Raw genomic sequence first — 24713 nt, forward strand, 5'->3', positions numbered from 1 at the left:
ATTATTTCCCAAATGAACCCTTCCAAAGTTTGTCCATTTATGCACAAGTGCTAAATTACAATAAATCAAACATTTCATGAAGTGAAATCAATAATCATATCTTCTTTTAAAAAGTATGGCAGTAAATATAAATTTTTTCCCTTTCAATTGGCTAATTAATTTGCACCTAACTCTCATATTGCCTATGTAAACTGGTGCATATTAGCCTATTTTCAGGGCAGATTTACATACTTTGTATGTAAACAGTTTCATAGGATGGGTTTATATCACATCATCGAAAGATTAAAATTTCGAACCGCATAACATCGAACTTAATACTTCGAACCAGGAAAACATCGAAACGATGTGAATGGCAGTTTCCAATAGATACATGAAGCATTAAGGGTGTAGGCAGGGGGGGCAGGCCCCCATGCACCCTCCACCCCCCACTACTTAAATATACCAACTCAGAGATTGCTCTACAGTATAGGAAATGGAAATCTACTGTTTCCGCACTGTTGTGCACTGAAGTGCGATCTCTGAAGTGGTATATTTAAGTGGCAGGGGGTGTGGGGGTGCAGGGGTTCTTGCCCCCTGCATGGAGCAATTTGTTTTTGATATACACTCCACATGTTGCTGTTTTTTTTTCTATTTCGATGTTTTACGTTTTGAGGTAGTAAGTTCGATGTTACGTGATTCAATATATTCATCTTTCGATGATGTGATATAAACCCCATAGGTTTATAGGTTTTAGGTGTACACTAGGATAACAATTACTATGGCCCTTAGAGGCCTTGCCATGCAACCAAAATGTGATCCATAAATTTGAGTTATTTACTACTGCCTCTTTCCATCATAGATATAGGTGCAAGACCATGGGTGAATTTCCAGTTACCCATCCATTGGTCCAAGTTGCACTTAAATATCAATAGGGAGGAACATTGTTTAAAATGGACAGGGACTCAGTAATAGAGAATGGGAATTTTATGAGAAACCTATCTTATTTGTGTCACAAGCAAAATTAAGTATTTTAATCTAGTAGTCCTGATGCTGTTTGTTTTGTGGATGTGCAAAAGGTTCATCAGAACAGGGTCCGGTCATACCTTGTATGCCAGGCAAAATTCCCCTCTAAGAAATCTGTATTGTACCAAGTAAAGAGGAAGGGATTTGAGGCAATCAGTGCAGGACATTTTTTTGACTCCATATATTTTTTTGTAAGGAACTTTTGTGGATGTTCCAGTTGCTGCATGTGTCTAGTTAGGTACATACTGAAGAGGGCATTGTAGGCTATGATGGAGCTGATGAGAGCTGAGCACAGGGGTATGATGATCCCTACGGACCTAGATGCCATGCCCTTGCCCTTGCTTATAGGTTTAGTAACATACAAGAATTTTCTTAATACCTTTGACACATGTTGGTCAAAGGCTAGGTTACCCTCTACATGAGTTTCCAGATACCTATCTAATGAATCAACTTTTAGGGATATGCTATTGATGACATAGTTACCCAGGGTAGATGACTTCCTTAAAGTTATCATAATAAATTTCTTGGCACTGGGTTTTAAGCCATGGCTTTGTCACAAAGCATTTGCCTGTGTTAGACCTTCCTGACGGTGTTCCCATTTTGGTGAGATTCAATGACTGCTCCCAGTTCACAATCACCTGTAAACTTGGTTAGCCAGATGCTTTTGGCATTGGCTTTGACATCCGAGATGTAGATGTCAAAGGGGAGTGGGCCTAGCACAGAGCCCTGAGGGACTATGCTGGTGACCAGACTCTTTGTGGAGGTGACGAAAACTCTTCTAACCTCCTGGGTCCTAGAAGTGAAGCAGAGAGCTATCCAGTATGTTATATAGGGGTTTATGCCTATTTTCTTAAGATTGACAATGCCCAAGTCGAGTATTTTATCAAATAAGTTAGCCATATCTAGGTAGGCAGTATGCACAGTTTCCCCTTCATCTATTGGCCTTAGTGACCCTTTCAAAGAAGTCCACCAGGTTCAGTAAGCATGACCTTCCATTGACAAAGCAAAAATGGGATGGATCAAGTGTCTGCAGATCTCATATGTCCTTGTTGATAATTTCCATGAAAGTTCTCTCCATGGCTTTTCACATAAGTCTCTACAGACTAATGGGGTTGTAGCTTCCATGGTCTGTTGAAGGTCCTGCATTATGAAGGGGGAGGACTGTTGCAGTCTTCCATTCATATGGCATGAAGCCTGTCATAAGACTATAGTTAATACTCCAATGGTCCTGATAAGGCTTATCTTAGACTGTTCAGGAGACACCCCTGGATGTTATCAGGGCCTATTGATGCTGTGTTCTTGGCTTTAGCAAGTATAGCTAGTACATGCTCCCTTGGAGGAGTTATGCTTGAGGTGATTTTGGGGGGAATGGCTAGGTATGAGAGCTATATTGCCAGGTTCAGTGAATGCGGCACCATTAACCAACAATTCAGCACATTGCTGTGTGCTGCCATTGAAGTTTCTGACATAGCTGAAGAACACCTTATGATTATCTTTCACCTGGGGCCTATATCAACCAGAAAAGTGTCTTTACTTGACCTAAATAGCCCTCTTAGTTGCTTATTTAGTTTGATGAAGAATGGGAATTACTGTTCCTGATTTTTACCATGGATTCTTTTCCTTTAGTTGTATATCAATTTGGGATGCCACCAGGGTGGTTTGTTTCTGAGGTTAGTCCCTTGCTTAGTTCTGGTAGGTACAGTATCATCTGTGCTGCCATTGACATAGTTGTACAGTGTTTCTGTGGGCAATTCAGCATATGCTAGTTTCTTCTTTGGTTTTGGAGGGGTAATGAATTTTGACAAACCGTCATTTAATAAAAGTTAATGTGCCTTGGAATAATTCCTAACTGTTATTTGTTTAAAGGGATTACAGACGTGATTTTGATTTCAAAGGAGACAGCTTTATGCTAGGACTTTACCAGAGAGAACAAGAGAGTGAGGGAGGTGCAGCATTCTGTCATATTTGTGAGCACAAGGTATGTTGGAATCTCTAGTCAGCATATCACTATTTGGTTATGGGTGTCTGTATTTACACTGTGCTGGAATCTCTGTGCCTGTAGATTTGAGGCTGTATAGGATTCCCAAAAGATGCCCTTTTATGTTTATCTTTATGAATCATAGTAAAACACAAATGTATAATACCACTTATCCTTGTAATGGCTCTCCCCTAACGCTTCTGCCTTAAGCATGTTACCCTTTTGTACTAGGGAGGTGAGTTTATCAAAACTCTGTATTTCCATACCCAGCATGAATGACCAACACTTACATTATTTTTATAAAGACGTAGGGTTTGCTTTTGCGGATTGCCACTATGCACCAACAGAAGGCAGGACTATAAATACTGTCCTAAGTCTAGTTTATTCATTAATGTCTACCTCTGTGGTTGGGAGATAAACAACTATTAAAAGGAATAAATAATAAAACAACAAAAGTCAGGATCCTCATTTATGTAAGAACTCCTGGTGCTTCAACCAGTCTTATTTTTTTTTATTAACTATCCCATATTATTTAAAAAGTTTGCTCTGATCTCTCCTCTTTTTTCTCTGAAGATTCCATATGAGAAGCTGGTTATTCTTCTTAGGCCTTGATTATCCGCTAATCAAAGTGAGAAAGTCTTCTCAAAATCAGAGTCTACAGTATCGGACCTGCTTTGAGCACACATAAAAAGTTAAGCAAATTCAGATGTGGGTTTCTTTCCCCCTGACTGAGCTGGCACACTGCTGAAGCTTAAAGGAAAAAGGCACAGATTATCACTGTATTTCAGAAGTTATACGCAGTATCATGCCAGGGATACAATTAAGTCTATATTATTGACTGCTTCAAATTCCTTTAACATTTGCTATGATTTATGACTTAAATATTTTAGCACAGGCACAGACTGTTTACATTTCTGTCTAGCTGGTGCAATTTGCTTTCCTTTGAATCTTTTTATGCAATTTTCTGCACTGTCTGAATGGTATAATTACATTGTAACTTGCATTTTATACTCTTGCATTGTACTCCATATTTCCCCTACATTTTTCTAACCATTAGGCTTGTGACATAATTGAATAGGAGTTTTCCTACATCTCCATTTAGCAAACAAAGACTTAAACTTTACTAACATACTATAACTACTTGCTGCAGTCTATGTCCTTCCATTTCTATTCATCTTATAAATTAGACGGTGCATCATTTTACTACCTGTGCTTATCCCTTACTCTTTTTATGTATTATCATGTATGCCTTTGCTGGTAGAACACATGCTGTAGGTATACTTATATGTTTATCTATACGAATGGACAGAAAAACAGCTGGATAGATAGATAGATAGATAGATAGATAGATAGATAGATAGATAGATAGATAGATAGATAGATAGATAGATAGATAGATAGATAGATAGATAGAGCGATCAAATGAAGAAGACCAGATGACCACAGGAAATGTATTTATAAAGAAACCCAAATTATACACTGACAAAATGGAACACCATATTAAAAAAAAAATAATGGTAGATCTTACTTGATGAACGCATGACAGCAGGTATGTAAATGACTCAATTATATAAAGTTTTCCGGCATGGTGGCATTTCAATGCAAAATGACTGACAAGTATCTATTAATGCTTTCAGGTCAATAAACCAGACAAAAGTAGCACATTTGGAAACTTTTGTGGAATATCAATCTACCTATGCTCTGAAGCCCTTAGCTTATAAAAAGCCCATAGCTTCCAAACTGTACACATTGTCAATAGGTACAGAGGCCCTTGAAAAATGGGCACATCCAGGCAAAATTTAAGACATTTAATTAGCTTGGAAAATGAAAACCAAATAGCACATAACTCTTCACACTTCAAGTAGGAATGTGGAATACTACACAGAAATGTATTTAAAAACAGTGACAAATGTGATGGAAAAATACAAGATTGTGATCAGACAGTAGAAAATCTGTAGACTTTAATGAACTGTATCATAAAATTCTACAACACATGGTTTATTTTGCTTCTGAAAAAGGAGATACAAGATGCGTGTCCTCTTGCCACTAGTGTGGTAGTCATGTACTGTATTATTCTGTGCATTAGACAGTTTCAAAAATCACATGTGATGAAGGGGGATTAAGAAAATTGTGTAAAGAGATAAGTCAAGACTGACAATAGGGATATACCTTCAAAAATTAGTACATCATATTTGAGGGTAATTCAGGCCTGAAAATAGAACTTTCCTCCAAAATAGTGACAGTTGAGAGGCACATGATGCCCATGGTATTAGGATATGTTTTACAATTGGTGGGCTCATCAATACAGAATGACTTCTAGCTCTGCTTTGAAACACACAGCTTATGAAAAGACAGATGTTCATTATATTAGTAGTGGATTCCAAATTAGTCCAAACCAGAAAGTAAAAATGTCCCTCAGCAAATGCATGTAGATGCAAACCAGAAAGGTACTGGCAAAACAGAGTGCCATCTGGAATGAAAACAATTACTGCCTTCCTTTGATGAAGGTATTATTTGATATATACAGGTTATTATTTAAAGATTATATGCATAGCCCCTTTTGTAAAAATTCCTCCAAGTTAGCTTATCCATCCATCCATCTGCTCATAACCCCTTTTTCACATTTTTACACATGGGGTCAGACTGTCACTTCAACATTGACAATCTTCTTGAGTCGATGTTCACACTTACATTACCTGATTAATAGTATTCACCATGTTGGTCTGTAATGGCCACTTTATATGCACATTTCTGTTTAATGTTATTTAAAAAAGTGATTTTAAAAAACAAGGAAACCAATCTCACATGCATAGTGCTTTACACAGTCCTCTTGCAAATGCATTGCTGGTGAATGTCATCCTGTCATCGAGTGGATACATATTTCCTGTAATGCTGTTAAGAAGATTGCAAATTTTATTACAGTTTTGCCTTTAAGAAAATGAAATGTTGTTTTGCATCAGGAGCATGCTTTTTATATTGACTATGCAGGTCTAAAATAATAAGAGTGAAAAGGCCATCAATACCACCTGTACAGAAGATGAGAAACACGACACATCCACTAGTGTTAACTACATAGTAAAACCTGAAAAATATGGACAAACCTTTAAAATATTATGGACAAGTAGTGATAAGAATAGCCTTTTATACCAGACACAGTGCAATATTTTTTTATTTATACTGAATTTCTGTTAGCCATGCATCACTTCCACATCCTCTTCCTCTCAATGACATCATCATACTGTGTATAGACACTGAGTGGGTTAACATGACAGATGCATTGCATCTCAAGATGCAGCAAGACATTTTTCCTTGTATATTTATCTTATTAAACTTTATTTAATGTAACACTTTCACAGAAATGAAAACAGTAGGTGAAGCTGTCCAAAGTGCATGTAAATACTCATGTTATCTTTCAGTGCATACAATTGTTAGGCATGGTGTCTTTTGAATGCACAACATAATCATCAACAAACCTTTATCAGTACATTCAGGCTAATAAGCCTGACTCCATTAGCTGGAGACATGGCATGCTGTACCCAATTTTGGGGTGCTCATCAGAAAAAGTACACATTACAGCCCACTTGTGCTGTGAAACACTTGGTTTATGAATAGCCAAAAGTCCACTGCATTAGTGTCATGTGCAGATGGGGGGGTCCAAAGCAAAAATAAAATCATCAGACAATAAATTTGTATGACACCAAATCAAAAAGACACATCAAAACAAAACAAATTTTGTAAGAATGAATAAATTAAATAAATAAATAAACAGTTACACACCTCCACTGATGAGATCATCACAGCAGATATGCTAGCTAACCCTTAAGGGCATACAATTTTTCCAGACCACTAGCTTTGAATGCAAAATGGTCCACTAGTCCAATTATATGCTTGAACACTTAACTAGACTCTCCACATATGGTGAATGAAGTGTTTAATTTATTTATATATGTGGTTAGCTGTAATTATTCTATGTTTTATGACATTTTTATGAAAGACAGAATGAATAGTACAGCTGGTACTCATAGTCCAGGGCTTCCACATTTTCACAGTGATAATCCACAAAGAGCAGTGCTATGTGATTATAGAAATCCCAGAATTTCAGGATGACTACAAGTGCAGTGAACTTTTAATAAACATGCCCCTTATCACAAATGAGTAATGTGCTTAATACATAAGCAATTGGGGGACAGCTAATATGCTGACAAAGGGCCTTATACATTTGCTTATGAGTATGAGTCATAGAGGTGAATCATTAATATGGTTATTTGCAAGCTAAGTATGTAAATGTCACTGAATTTATTCATGTAAGCTGCAGTTTACCAGGAGAATAGAGAGATGCAAGGAGAAGGGGGAAAAACCAGTTTATAGGGAAAATGTTTCATTTTTAAGTCAGTGACATGCTTGAACAGATATGTATATACTACTGAAAGGGTTGTTAGGATAAATGTTTTATTTTGGAGTCTGGCAAGTACTTGTGCAAAGATGGATATAGTGCTGAAGGAGTCTTTGGGGGATATTTTAATTTTGCCATCAATCAAGTGCTTATGCAGACAAGAATATACATTGAAGGGGTTGGGAGAAATGTTTAATTTTGGAGTCAGTCAAGTGCTTATGCAGACATGGATATACTAATGGGGTCACTTGGGGAAATGTTTCATTTTGTTGCTTGTGCATACTTGGACATACTGCTGAAGGGGTCACTTGGGGAAATGTTTAATTTTGTTGCTTGCGCATACTTGGACCTATTCCTTCAGACAACTAAGAAATAACACTAAAAAAGCTATATTGTCTGACAAAAGAAACTACTACCTACAATTCCAGCAGACTCACCATAATAAACCACAAGAGTTCTGGGCAAGTATTAACCAATTACTACACCCAGGACAATCCATCATACCAAACCCACAAGGCACAGACCAGGATAATCCCAAACAGACTGCTAATGCCTTTAATACCTTTTTTACTGAGGCCAATCAAACTCTTGCCAGTCAGTTATCAACTCAGAACTTAACTTTATCCAAATCTAACACTATCCCACCCCCTCTATCTCTCTTCTAACCAGTCCCAACAACATATATTCTTACCCTTCTGCTAAAACTAAAACCATGCTCTCCTTCAACAGACCAACTACCTGCTGAATATCTACAAATAACAGCCAAATTCATTGCCTATCCCATTTCCATTCTCATCAATAGAACCATCAGTGAAGGACACATCCGTAAACTCTGGAAAGTCTCCCATATTATCCCCCATCATAAGGGTGGAAACTCCATTGAATTGTCCTATTACCGTGCCATAGCCCTACTTTCTCCCTTAGCAAAGATCATGGAAAAATGCATCCACAAGCAATTGTTAGACCACCTAATCCAAAATAATTTACTTTACAGCTGGCAACATGGTTTCTGACCTTCCCACAGCACTACTACTGCCCTCCTTTCCTTTACTGACTGTAGTAACAGAAAACGTAGCATCAATATGCTTTCCTCTGCACTGTTCATAGATCTGTCTAAGGCTTTTGATATAGTAAATCACCAGATACTTATAAATATCCTCAAATCCCTGGCACTAGAGCCACTAGTTATAAAATGGTTCCAGTCCTATTTAGATAACAAACAACAGGCTGTACTCTGTCACAACACTTTATCTACCAACCTGCCCATTAACCTTGGTGTCCCTCAAGGGTCCATACTAGGACCTCTCCTGCTTTCTATATTTATCAATGACCTTCACCTAGAAATCCCCCAAGCAACATGCATACAATACACAGATGATTCCACACTGATATGCTCAGCCACATCAATATCAGAACTTAACTCCCTTACCCAAAAGGTGTTTAACAGAGATGAACAATGGCTTACACAGCGCTGTCTCCTTCTGAACCCCCAAAAAACTAAGCTCCTCCTTTTTACCCCTACTCGTAAGTCACCCCTTATAGATTTCACAGTCACATCCAATAATGGTACTCTCATATCTCCAGATCCGACTACCAATCTACTAGGTATCATCATAGATAACAGCTTTAACTTCGGCACCCATATCAACAATACTATAAAAATTTTAAATAAAAAACTAGGCTCTCTCTACAGGATCAAACACTTCCTCTCTCCTGCAGCTAGAATAACTATTGCTCATACCCACCTAATCTCAACTCTCTTCTATGCCTCAGCTATATATACTAATCTATCCAAAAGCAACCTTAATAAAATGGAAAACTCCTACAATAACATAGCCGGATTTGCTACAGGAAACCCATTCAGAACCCACCACTGTTACAATCTAAAACAGCTAGGATGGCTTGAATTACAAAATCAACTTAAACTCCATCAACTTACCATTGTCCATAAAACCCTTTACCATCTAACAAATACCCCTATACTATCAACCCTCATCATCCTTTACAACAAATTGAAGACCTTACGATCATCACATAAATGTCTTGTCAATATTTGCAAATCAAACAACAGGGCTAGAGACTCCCTCTTCTCTAATACTGTAGGAAAATCCTGGAACCTTCTCCCCAGTGAACTTTCCTCACTTCCCTCTATATCACTTTTCAAAACCAAACTGAAACTTTTCCTCAAAACACACTGGTTGCGCCCCTGTACTGAACCTGACTGATCAACTTGCTCTTCTTACTAGGTTCAGCCTACCCTCTTCTTCTCAGTAATCAAGCCTCTTTCTTAAGAACAACTAACCTTCTCCTTCTAGATACTATTACTTACATCTTCTTGAATTTTATTAATGTAAATACTTTTGTACTAATAAATTGTATATAATCAGCTGCCTTCTCTTCTATGTATTATGTATTGAAACTGCATTTGAATTATACTACTTATACCTGCTTATTTTGCTCTATGTTATGAACTTCTAATCTCTTTGATTAGTCTCACTAATGTAACTGCATTGTACCTTGTTTACATTAATTTTGTATATATGATTTTGTTATTGTTTTCATCAGAGCTTATCTCCCCGGGCCTCTACTGAAAATGGACATGTATCCAGTTAGACTAGCCAGGTCAACAAATGTAAAATAAAATAAAATAAAATAATACATTACTGAAGGGAGTACTTGAGGTAATATTTAATGTTGGTACTTATGAATACTTGGGGAAACTACTGAGGGGATCACTTGGAAAAAATGCTTAATTTTGATACAAGGGGAAGGGAAAAAGGAGTATGCAATGCCATATATTTTAAAGTAAAGAAATATTTTTTTTTGTATTTTAGTGCTTGTGCATATTTGTGCAAAGTACTGAATCGGCTCCTTGTAGAAATGTTTCACTTTGGAGTCAGTGATATACTTGTGCAGAAATGGATATACTACTGAAGGAATCCCTTGGGAAAATGTTTCATTTTGGTACTTGTGTGTATATGGTGAGACCACTGAGTGGATCTCTTGGTGAAATGTTGCATTTTGGTGCTTGTGCATACCTGGACATACTACTGAAGGGGTCTGTGGTGGAAATGTTTCATTTTGGTGCATGTGCATATGTAGACATACTACTGAAGGGGTCAGTGGTGGAAATGTTTCATTTTGGTGCATGTGCATACTTGGACATACTACTGAAGGGATCTGTGGTGGAAATGTTTCATTTTGGTGCATGTGCATACTTGGACATACTACTGAAGGGGTCCTTGGGGGAAATGTTTCATTTTGGTGCATATGCATACTTGTACATACTACTGAAGGGGTCAGTGGTGGAAATGTTTCATTTTGGTGCATGTGCATACTTGGACATAGTACTGAAGGGGTCCGTGGTGGAAATGTTTCATTTTGGTGCATGTGCATACTTGGACATAGTACTGAAGGGGTCCGTGGTGGAAATGTTTCATTTTGGTGCATGTGCATACTTGGACATACTACTGAAGGGGTCCGTGGTGGAAATGTTTCATTTTGGTGCATGTGCATACTTGGACATAGTACTGAAGGGGTCCGTGGTGGAAATGTTTCATTTTGGTGCATGTGCATACTTGGACATAGTACTGAAGGGGTCCGTGGTGGAAATGTTTCATTTTGGTGCATGTGCATACTTGGACATACTACTGAAGGGGTCCTTGGGGGAAATGTTTCATTTTGGTGCATGTGCATATGTAGACATACTACTGAAGGGGTCCTTGGGGGAAATGTTTCATTTTGGTGCATGTGCATACTTGGACATACTACTGAAGTGGTCCGTGGTGGAAATGTTTCATTTTGGTGCATGTGCATACTTGGACATACTACTGAAGGGGTCCTTGGGGGAAATGTTTCATTTTGGTGCATGTGCATATTTGGACATAGTACTGAAGGGGTCTGTGGAGGAAATCTTTCATTTTGGTGAATGTACATACTTGGACATACTACTGAAGGGGTCCTTGGGGGAAATGTTTCATTTTGGTGCATGTGCATATTTGGACATACTACTGAAGGGGTCCTTGGGGGAAATGTTTCATTTTGGTGCATGTGCATATTTGGACATAGTACTGAAGGGGTCTGTGGAGGAAATCTTTCATTTTGGTGAATGTACATACTTGGACATACTACTGAAGGGGTCCTTGGGGGAAATGTTTCATTTTGGTGCATGTGCATACTTGGACATACTACTGAAGGGGTCCGTGGTGGAAATGTTTCATTTTGGTGCATGTGCATATTTGGACATAGTACTGAAGGGGTCTGTGGAGGAAATCTTTCATTTTGGTGAATGTACATACTTGGACATACTACTGAAGGGGTCCTTGGGGGAAATGTTTCATTTTGGTGCATGTGCATATTTGGACATACTACTGAAGGGGTACTTGGGGGAAATGTTTCATTTTCGCACTTGTGCACACTGGGACATGCTTCTGAAGGGATTGCTGAGGGGAAATAATTCTTTTGTCTGCCATGGAAGTACTGTACTTGGTCCAACTGCTGAAGTAATTGCTGGGCAAAATAATTTATTTTGTGTTACTTTAGTGCTTGTGCATACTTAAGACAAAATACAGAAGAAGTTGATGGGGGAAACAATTAATTTGTGTGCCAAGGAACTGCTTGTGCATACTTGTGCAGATCATTATGTTTATTTTTCATTTCAGGTACAACACATTATTAATAATAATTTGTAAGATGATGTCACAGAAAGAATTTTACAATTATAGCCCAAAGAAGGTTGCCTTTGGATGCCAGAAAGAGGATGGCTTAAAACCAGATTGCTTGCAAGATATCATTTTTATAAGGCAGAGACACAGCTAAATAAAATTAATGCTGCTGTTCACTTGGAACTGAATCAAGCTGTTTTACATTCTATTTTATTTAGTGTTTTAGTATATCTGAAAAAGTATGCAAAGTTTGAAAACTTGTGGATTTCTCATTCATGTGATTCAATAAACTTTGAAAGTTACTTCAATCACTTTTCAGGATATTTTTCACTTGGTGAACTAGTGTTCTTGAGCCATCAGATAGGACAGTTTCACTTTTCAGCTAGTGGTTGAGTTGAACTTGAAGGTAGCTTCAAATCCAGGATTTTTCAAATTAAGGAGCTTGTAGAAGTCATATCTAAGCATCTAATGGTGATAGTCATCAAATATGTTTTCAGTTCTGGATTGAATACAAGATGTTTTAAGTTAAAATTACCTTGATATGACACATAATTTTATTAAATTAAAAGGAAAGCTGAGTCATTAGAAACTATGTACCAGTAAAACCAAACTTTTCTTATGTGTCACTGAATCATGTTCCTAGGCAGCATAGGATTTTCCAGGCAGTCACATTTGGTACTGACGATATGAACTTTTTAAAACAGTGGGAACAGGCCAACTCGAAATCTAGACTTTGCTAAATGCATTTCATTCTGTATATCTCTGAGGTAAAAAAAAAAAAGTTAAAGAAAATATTAGTAAGCTGGAATTAGATTTTGATAATTATATAGAACATAGTTATTTTTAATGTAATACTTTAAAAATGACAGGAAAATGAAGATGAGTGTTTCAAAGCTAAGTGCAGAAGATGTAAAAGGATTAAATACATTTTTACTGGACAAGAAATAAGTTGAAAACAACAAAAAGAATACAGAAACGGTGAGGAAAAGTTGTATTCTTTCCCAGCACAATCTATACAACTGATTCTGATACAAAGATAATGAGGCAGTTCATTTTAAATGCAAATAAATAAAAGCTGTTATGATCAGTCAGATTGTTTTAATATTTGTAATGTTTTGTTAAATAGAACTAATTTTGAAAACATTAAATATGTGGTAAAAATGGGATAAGATATTATCATAAGGACATAGAGAGATAAAGCCCTGACTGTGATCCAGCCACTTTGGATTTGACTAACTGCCCATGTTCTAGAGAAACTGGCATGAGGATGAGAGATGACTAGCAAGGTAACGTCTACTACACTTTCTCAAGGGGAGAGTAAAGGGGATATCCTGGAGTGCACCCAGTACCACAAGCTGGTATAAACAGGAGCTGCTGATGCGGGTGTCTACTGGTACATTTTGGGGTAAGGCAGAAATTATGACATCCCCCCTCACAATTCACATTGAATGCCTAACACAAACATATTGCTCAGCATGTTGGGGTTTAGAGCGTTCTTCACATCAAGTTGCTAATTATCTTCAGATCTTTGATAAACATCATTTGTGACTCTGTGGTCTCCTTTTGCTTTCTGCTTCCTAGCTCTAGTCATGAAACTAGCTTGATTTGGCAATGTGGAAGAAAACTGCAGATCCTAGAGTCCAAGGGATTAAAACAAGACAATGAAGATGCATAATTTGAGGAGCAAATCAATGCTGATGCAGTGTCACATGGCTAGAGAGTGGTAATACTTCAATTAATTACATTTGCTAAAGTATATGAATAAAAAAAGAAAAAAAAAATAGAAAACGGGATTAATACATTCCAAGACTAATGTACTATAACATCAGTGGTCAGTATAATAAATATATACTTGCTCCATGTATAAGAACAGTGGAGAGTACTATTTAGACTGCTACTGACATCTTTCACACTTCCTTATTTACCTCTTCTTGTTCAGGGTAACATGTAAGAAGCTTCTGGCATTTTTCTTGCCATACTTGGCAAAGAATAATACTTTGCACCCATCATTAATTCTTTTTGAAATGCAGATGGCTGTGAGACAAATTCATGTTGAACAAATGTTGCTGAGTTTTTTTTTCTCAGAAACTCTTCCTCCTTAACAGAAATTGGTGAGTTGCTTAAACTGCTGCACATCTGTCCCTTCTGGCTACTTATCTCAGGACCCTTGCTGGATTTGATCTTTGTCAACTAGTTTTCATGACAATAGATGTCTTCTTCTCTGATATTAGTAAGAATTTTATCCAGCCTTATTTTGTTTGAGCGTCTCTTATACATGAATGATATTCTCTGGTACTAACAAGGAAACAGAAATACAAATTTACTCAGTATACAACACATCCGTATTTGAACCTGCAAAAGGCATACATGTTGCAGAGCATTACAATGTATTCTTAATGCAGTGCTAAGAGTAGCTCAACAGGTAGCACACTCACCTTTAGTGTGGAAAGATCAACAAGCTGTGGGTTCTATTCCCACATCAAGTAGTTAAATTAATGTTTCCAATACTGACATTGCAGTGCAGCATAACAGGAGTGCTGCACTGCTGAGTATGCTGTCCTTTAGGTAAGATGTTAAACTGAGACTTCATCTGCCTGAGTTGATAGTTGCTCATGTGGATCTGAAAGTTACCACAACACTTATTGGATAGAGTAGGGGGGGTTTATTAATTATCATGACATAGTTACATTATTTACATAACTTACATATTATACATTATTTACAAATATTTACATTCTTCCACTTACAGCTTAATACATTCTGACATACTCTAATCCCCTCACCCTTTTTTTCCATAAACAAAAAACCTATCTTCAAATTTTTGGATAATATACATTTTCTATGAAATTTCAGTTCATTTAGTCTTTTGTTCCACGTAGTCCATAAAATATAAAACACCTTTTTAGCAATTTCATTCACCTCTTTATGTTGTTTATTACCATAATACTCATATTACAACATATTCATATTTAAATTTTCTACATTTTTGAAACCTTTCAATATCTTATTTTCACATATTTTCTTCCACAACTATTTTAGTCTGTTACAATTCAAAACAACATGCCCTGTTGTTTCAATTTCCACACAATGATTGCACCCTCTCTTTTGTGTTATTTTATATGGCATATTAACAGGTAACTTAGTTATTGTCAGTCTCCACAGAAAATCATTACATTCATACATTTTTTTACACGACGCAAATCTTGTTTGTATCACTTTTTTTTCATAGTCTAAGTGCCTTCATAGATAAATACAATGTTTATTCATTATATACAAATACCATTCTTTTCTGTTTTTCTACATCTGTTATATTCAATTTCCACAAGAAAGTCTTGTTTTTATAATCTTTTATTTCTTCATTTAAATAGATTTTCCATCTTTTTCCTGTACCTATCCTTTCCCCAAAATTCTTATATTTGTCTTTCATTATTACATTTATTAGATCTCTAGTCTCTTTTTTTCAGCCCAACCAAACCTTTATATTCAGAAAAGCTGCATGGACAATTGGATTAATTAATTGTAGCCTCCTTCTTCTTTAACATTTTAAATCCCTCCTCTAACCAGGTTTAACACTGATTCCCATATAAATGAAAACACAATAGCCATTAACTCTTCCTTATGCCTTAACAGAATCATATATGCTCTTGCTAAATATGTAATTTTTCCCACAAGGATTGACTTTATTAAATATGCTTTTTTCTTATATGCCAGTTTATGTCTTCCAAAACATAAGTATTTCTTTGTTGTTTTTTGTATAATTTTCTCTCATTTTTCTCTTTATCCATACTTGTTCCAAACTTTATCCCCGAAATATATATAACCTCTTTATTATGCTATCTGTTATTCCAGTCACTTTACTCTTCTCTTTATTTATACATAAACCAACCATTTTTAAATACTGTTTTAATTATTTAATTGTGTTTTCCATCCATTCTTTATTCTCAGTGGTGGCTGGTGACTTCACATCAAATAGGGACTGCAGGAGACAGCTGAATGGGTGGGGCCAACAAGAAAGGGGTGGAGCTATGCTAAAAAAATGCAAAAACTGGGACTTTAATTAAATACTCTGCCCTGTGTGCCAAACTGTCATTATGAGAGTCCAATCAAGACAAAATGAAGTGTAGAAAAAAAAAAACATGTCAATGCATTTGCTACATTACAGCTTACTTAATATCTAGATGGCAACAAATAGGTTGCGAGGCATGAAAAAATAAATTACTTTTTAAATACATTATTGGAATGTCAGTCAAAATCAAGTATAAAAAAACAAGCATTACTCAAACCACTTCTCCTCGCACTACAGTTCTAATTATAATTTATATTCAGCTTTATAAAAGTACCAAGTAACATGCTGAAAGTAGCAATCTCTGTGATGCCCCCACTTGTAAAAATGTCTCTTATCCAAAAAAGACCTGCTGCCTGACAACAACTATATACTTGTTTCACGGGGAAAACATGATCAAAGAAAAAAATGAACAACAAGCTCAAGATAAATTGCTTAAAGGATTACTGCACAGGTTATGGTCCACACATGATAGCCTGCATTCTATTTAGTTTACGGGTAAAGCCTGCAAAGATGACTGCAAGTCTCCAATAAATGTAATGAGCTTCTGAAAATACTGTAATCCTGTCCTTTATTACAAATGCTGTCATGTCATATGCATTTCAATACCTAAGGCTTATACACTCTCTAGATATGTAAATATTCTCTGCATGGCAATAACAAAATGGCTTTCAATGTTGGTAATTCTTCAACAGTATGCTTATTAAAGCTTACTTGCATCTTACAGTCTCAGGCAAGCTTACCTGATGGTCATTAAAGCATTACTACTTAAACACAGAGCAACAGGCACTGCAACAACATGCATTTTCTGAATAAGAAGAAGCATAGATCAACGGTATAAAAATATAACAGGAAAACCAGAACATTCTGCAAAATCAAGGACAGATGAAAAGCCACTGTAGTATTGAAGTTTACCGTGGATGGGGGGATACTCTGCACACTTACACTGCATAACTGCTCCTTGCCTTGCTTGGCCACATCCAGAATCACTACTTGTGGGAGTGGGGTGAACAAGTATGTCACAATTTGCAATGTCTCTGGTTGACAGAGATGGCCCTGACACATTTGTCATACCTCTGAGCCTCAGAGCAAGAAATTTGGACAAAGCCATAAACAGAAGTGGGACAAAGACACAAAAATAAAGACAATATTTAAATATTCTGCTTATAAACTTAAGAAGATAATAGAATAGTAGGCCTTGCATTAGTATGAATTTTCTGAAGGGTATGAAATCTGAAACTCAAATGTCTGTCATTATTTTCTAACTTCATTATTTAATGATTTGCCACTAATGTTCCAGAAAACCACAATTTTATGAAAAACAGACCAAAAATGTGATGCAAAATTATAAAATAGCCACACATAAGCCCTGTTTCAAGGCACACACACACACAAGCCCTGTTTCAAGCCACACACACACACACACACACACACACACACACACACACACACACACACACACACACACACACACACCCTGTTTCAATCCACACACACACACACACACACACACACACACACACACACACACACACACACACACACACACACACACACAAAATAAAATAGCCCTGTTTCAAGCCACACACACAAAATAAAAAAGCCCGGTTTCAAGCCACACACAAAGAATAAAAAAGCCCTGTTTCAAGACACACACACACCTTGGCTTTGTTAAAATTATGAATCTATACATACCTCAGAGTTCATTTACAACCACCCTTCAGTATCACAAAGTCTCTACTGTAGGTTTCACCCCTTCCTGCTAGCTGCTTCGGAGTTCAGTAAAAAAAGAAGCACCCTTCAATCCCACGAAGCACCCTGCAGTCCCACAAAGTCTTTAATGCAAGTTTCACCCCTTCCTGCCCCTTCAGAGTTCAGTAAAAATTAAAAAAAAGCATTCTTCAGTCTCACAAAGCACCCTTCAGTCCCACAAAGTCTCCAGTGCAAGTTTCACCCCTACCTGCAGCTTCAGAGTTCAGTAAAAAAAGCCCAGAGAAGCAAAGTCCTTCTTGCAAGAGCTACCAGCCTGCAGCTGTTGCAGTCCGATCCCCTTCAAGTCTATGCAGTTGTAAACTGCATAGACCTCTGGGATCTCTGTTGTCTGAATGCTATCTAGCTAATCCAGACTGCCGGTGAATCAGTCCAGATGTTTGTGTGCATGCATGGAGGCTAATCCAGACTGCTGGTGAACCAGTCCAGATGCGTGGAGTTCCAGGAATGCATGCGAACACGCATGCGCAGCGTTCTGGATGGACTTGCTTTTACTTTTTTATTTTGTTTTTCTTTTCTTTTCTTTTTTATTTTCTTTCTGTTTTATTTTCTTTTACTGCTGGAGAGGCTGCAGTCCTGCAGTCCAATAGCACGAGACACCCCTGTTTATTCTTGATAATTAAAACTATATCATCTGCATAAATAAGAATAAGTGGTATTTGGACTCCTTCTCTTATCATATATCCTGCTGTTCTTAACACTCTATTCACTCTATTCACTCTATTAACAACTACATTCATAATCAATGCACATAAAATGCTACTTACCTGACATCCCTGCCTTATCCCACATTTTACTTTTATTTCTTCACTTACCCATTCATTTAATATTATTCTTATATTATTATTTTCATACACAGAAGCAATTATTTGTATTATTTTGTCACTTAAATTATATTACTTTCAAAATATCCCATAAACATTCATATTGTATCCTATCAAATGCTTTACTCAAATCTCCTACCACAGCTTTAGCTTTAACCTTTTTATTTATATCATCTATCATTTCTTTCACTATCAGTAATAAATCTTGACTTTTTTTCCATTTTATATCAAATATCGAACATATTTAAGCAATTTAACTATATTGCTTCCTAACCTTTTTCCTGTAATTCTCATAAATATGGTATAATCTGTATTAGTTAATACTATTGGTCTCCAATTTCTTATATCCTCATTTTCTCCTTTCTTCCACATAAATTTCATCACCCCAATACAAATTGCTTTTGCTACTATTCTTTTTTTTCTAACCATTTATTACTTCCACAAAATGCACATTTTGCCATTCCTTCATATTTTTATACATATGATATTCAATATCATTCTGTCCAGTAGCTGTTTCCATATTTATTTATTTATTTCAAAGTATCATTGCATTCTTTTACACTTATATTTTCTTCTAAATTTCATTATCACTCATTTTTTAACCTTCCATTTTTATTGCTCTTTCTTCTTCTTCTTTTAAATGAATTTTCTATATTCTTTCTTATTACCTCAAATATTTTTCTCTTCTAAAATCACTCCTTCTACTTTATCATCCTTCAATTCACTTATTACTCTCTTATTAATTTTTACTATCTTATTTAAATACAGAACAGTCTCTTCTATTTTTCCTTGTAAAAAGGACCTTTGCTTAAATAGCATTTTCTTAATTTTCTCCTCTTTTATTTTATATATTTGCTTCTCTTTTTCATAAAACAATCTGTTTTATCTCTTAACATATCTCTAAATACATCCTGACTCAACCGTTTGTACTTTTGTTTGCCTTTTATTCTCCTTACATCTTGATATTCCAAAAAGCACTTCTTATATTTTTCTTTGAAACCTATCCACCAAGTTGTCCATTTTTTATAAACAAATTAATTCTCATAGCTACATGATGTTTCCATAATTCATTAATCTCTCATTTGTCTTCCTCATTTAATTCTGTTTCCTTTAATCTTTTAATACATTTACCTGCTGTTTTATATATATATATATATATATATATATATATATATATATATATATATATATATATATATATATCCTTCCTTTTCTAGCACATCTACACAGATAGTTAAATGATCTGAAAATCCTGTTGCCTTCATTCCTTTTTGTACAACTTTTAGACTATCAGATATTGCAAAATAATCAAATTCCATTTTTATGTCATTTCACTTACAAGTCTAATGGTTATTACCCAGTAGATATAATTTTCCCCTTCTCACTATTTCTGATATTATCCTAACATTGCTTCCTTATTACTTTCTTTTTCTTAGATCACAATAAAATGGCAAACTAACACTATTTCCATATTCACTCCTTCATACTTTAGAATGTTTTTAAACATTGTTTCTCTTTCTTTGTGATTTGTGTATATATTGCAATAATTCTAATCATATATTTTTCCACCTTATATGTATCACAATTATTCCAAATAATTGTGCTATAGCATATCTAAAACTTTTATTGTTTCATGACATGCTATACCTCTTCCTGAACATGTATCTATTCCCATGTTCCAAATAATGTTTCCATCCCATAACTCTTCCGTTTTAGCCTTTTTTCTATTAATATACTTGAGCCTTCTAATATAATAACATGTACATCGTGTTGCACACCATTCTAATACACCTCATCTTCTTTTAACATTCTTTATACTATTAACATTTATAAATAAGATTTTCAGTTTTTTTCCTATATAAATTTTCTGTCCCATCCCACTTTTACCCTTTGCCTTTTTTATTTTCTTTCACAATTACACTTTTAAACTTCCTTTTTTCCTATTGTTCACCCTGTAGGAAAATCCTTTTCCCTATAGAGCTCTTTTTCCCTTAACCAATCTCTAATGTATATATTCATCTTCACCAGTTTCTTGAACCATTTCCTCCCCTTCATTATTTTTATTTTTTCATATACTATTTTCACTCATTTATTATTGTCTTGTGCTACAATCTGTTCTTCATGTTTATCTTTTAAAATTTCTTTTATATTATATTCATATACCTCTCCCCTATATCTTTCCTCTATATGGCTATGACTCTATTCCAGAAACTATATATCTTTTATAAATCTGCTCTCTCCATTTATCATTGTTTCCTCTTCCTTGGTCTTATACTTTCTCTTCTTGGTTTTAAAAGATGTAATAAGCCTTAACATGTTGCTATTTACATTGTCTAGGAATTTAAAGTCCTTTTCTTTTGATAATTATTTTCATTGTCAAAGTCCTAGCGGAGTGCAATCTGTTTTGTTATACCTCGTTGTCTATGTGTGGAGCTTTTCTCCCCGGGCCTCTGCTGAAAATGGAAATATATCCAGTTAGACCAGCCCGGTTAACAAATGTAAAATAAAATAAAAAATAAATAAATAAATAAAAAATATATCTGCTTTTGCTCTTGTTCCTTAACTCCTATATAATCTTCACAATCCACCCATGCATGCTTAGTTTGCCCACATTTTCTACACATCATGTCATATTTCTTAGCTTCATGACCTGGCTTACCACAAATAAAACACTTTCTTTTATCACAATTGCTAATTAAATGATCATCAGTTGTCCCCTGTATTTAACAAAACCTCTATTTCCTTCTACATTTATCAGACTCGGAATATGTATAATTTTTTCGTTTTCAATTTTCAAAATTACACCACATTCCCATCCACAGTCCACATATCTCTATCATCATAAATCTTTGTCACATCCATAACATCTCTTTATAAAGGCTTTAAACAGTCTTTTAACACTTCCTTCTCAATTTCCATCTGGAATTGCACAGATTTTTTTTTTGTCTTTCTATTGAATGTTTGTACCACATATAAGTTTCATGGATTACAGTCTTTCTTAATCACAAATTGCTCTAAAAATTTCTCCATATATTGTCCTGTCTCAAATGGAATGTAACAATAAGTATCTATATTAATGTGTATAAAGGCTCTTACCTCCTTAGGAAAGATACACAAAGGTGCAATTATGGTATCTTAAACCTCATACCTCTCAAGTCCTTATTCTTCCTTACTACTCAGCATTACCACAAATGTCTTTCTTGTCCTCTCTTTTACCACCTCCACTCATCTCACCCCCTCTTTCACCATTTGCACATACAATTTTTTTTGACAATCACTTTAATCTCCTCTTTCTGTATTTTTCCCTTAATCTCACCCCATGATGCTGCCATTTTACTCTCTAGTTCACACTGACTTAATATATCTTTTAGATAAACATCCTGCAACCTTCCTGATTGGAGGGTTGTAATCACATATCCATACTGAGATTCTTCTTGAAACAGTATCTCCTGGAACATGGTTTCTGGATGCTATAAAGGTGCACTCACCTTTAACTCAGATGTCTGCTCTGGTTTCCTTTAATTAACTGCTTCTCTACTTCCTTGCTACTTTCCATTACCTTGTTTTTGCAAAGGATCAGGCTCCTTCACCTACCAAACAACTCTTTATCCTCTGAATCTGCCATTTCACTAACCATCTCCTTCTCACCATCACACCTTGCCATGTTTCTTCCTGCTTCTCTGCACCTCGACACTTGGACTGGAAGCTGGAAGTATAGTCACAGACAGCATCCATGTATGATGTACAAGTTGGGGCCCTTTATTTATATACAAAATAACTCTTCTTCTATACAAACTATTTAAATTTTTACAAACATTTACATATGTACAAATATATAAATTCACAAATCTGTTTATACATATTCATAGTTTCCTATACAATCATACTGCATTTCATTATTAGAACTTCCCTCCTTTTTCTATAACCAGTATCTGATTTTACTTAATATTGTTGCCATAATCCATTTACCATTAAACATAATTTAATTTATTTTTTCATTCATATAACCCATATAATATAAAATAACATATCTATTCTTCTAGCATATAATTTACTTAAATTCTTATAATATCCATATTTAGTTATATCCATATTTATGTTATCTGCTTCTTGTATATCTTCAAAAAATCTTCTTTACATAGTTCCGTATCTGTGTTCCATAGATTCTTCTTCTTGACAGTGTAAACATATTCTATCATTTTTCTTTGTGTATGAAATGTTTCCTTTTTCTGGCAATTTATCTATTACCAGTCTCCGTAAAAGATCGACCCTGGGATTCATGAAGCTTGCGCCAGGTGCAGGCGTATGGTCAGCGATCTAATGCCAAATATGGCCACAGAGCGATTCAGGTATGAGCTGTTTTCCCGTACACAACCAGCATATGCCACAGCTGCGCAGCTTCCGGTGCATGTATGCTAATTACCCCATGTGCAGTAGTGTAGCATGCAAATGAAGGTATATAGTGATTCATGAAGTGGTGCAGGCATAGTGTAAGCATGCAGAAATTTAAACCAAAAAAACGGTTTACATTTTTTCAAACATAAAATTGGAGCCATGACAGTGGACCAAACTTATGTATTATAATGTTAATATATGCCAGTGACTAAATATATAGCCAATGGCATAAAAAACATGCACAACACATAAAAAATAACATTTAATGTCATGGCCACACTAATGCAAAGTAAAATTGCAGTGCATCAGTGCGCAAACAGGATCACAATGAAAATATATTTATATGTATTAAAACTGCAATGTAACACATTTCATGAATTCACCATAATAGTCGATGGCACGCATGCTACACCACAACCATGGCGCAAGGGTTGCTAAGGGTCTGTGACAGTGTTCTGTGCAGTAACTAGGAATTAGTAGTCAATGTCATGCAAATGAGTCAAGTAATACTGAATCACAAAATCCCCGCCGGTGTAAGGATTACCTCACAGCATAGCAGTACAACACCGAGGTGTGGCCTGGAGATAAAGATGATATCAAGAGAGGGGTGCACTACCTTAGCTGTAAGCACATTGGAGCATTGCTAATCCAGGATGCCTGTTGCTAAGCAAAGTCGCAGGATAGGGGTGTGGAAGTAGCCATAGCTTTGCTTAGCTGAGAGCACACAAGGTAACTGAATGTTCATGTGAACGTGGATGAAAACGTGCTCGAAACACGGTAAACAGCTGTGCATGGTGTGCACCACAGCTGAAACAGGAAGGATACAGGAAGACAATAAGGAAATGCTGCAGCATGGTAATTGGAGTACAAATGAGTAATTAACACCTAGGAACTCACAGTGGGCCATTGACAACAGCTAACAAGGCTGCTAGCAGCTAACTGCAGAACAGGAAAGGGGAGGTGCTGTACTGCAAAGAAAAGAGAACTTGACAAGTTTGACAAAAGATGTTATAGTATTTTTCAAAAGAAAAAACGTAAATTGGAGAGGGACCAGAAGTGTTATCAAAACAAGCAGGTGTACATTAATAAAGTAGATAAAGTAGGTGGACGGACTTATACTAGGAATGGGAAGGTTAATCAACCATCAGAATATATACAGGATGGGCAAGATAATGGATACATGTCACCAATGTACAGTGAAGTTGTGAGAGATATTGGAAGGTGGGATGGTAGCGAAGAACATCTAAATAACCATGAAAGTGAGGATTTTCCAGTGGTCAGGAGCTCACAAAGATTGGCACAGTATTACACAGAGAAGGGGGAGTACAACAGGAACTATTACCCACACAAGAAAAATTACTATTGAATGTTATACCAACTAATGGTTTAATGGACAATAGGGGCAGTATTGTTCATCAGAATGAAGGATTCACCATATATAATTATTCAGATAGATTGATTTCCGATGATTATTTTAAATTGTTTTCCAAAGGTGTTGAATTTATTCCATCAGCAAAAGGAGATTTGGTAGATAATATTGTGGCTTTAAAGTTTTACACCAAGAAACTTAATTTGGAAATTAATTTGAAACACAAAGAGATGAATCAGAGTACTCATCAGAATG

This window comes from Protopterus annectens, chromosome 7.part0 (assembly GCF_019279795.1).
Source record: "Protopterus annectens isolate FY-2018-M chromosome 7.part0, PAN1.0, whole genome shotgun sequence".
NCBI lineage: Eukaryota > Metazoa > Chordata > Ceratodontiformes > Protopteridae > Protopterus > Protopterus annectens.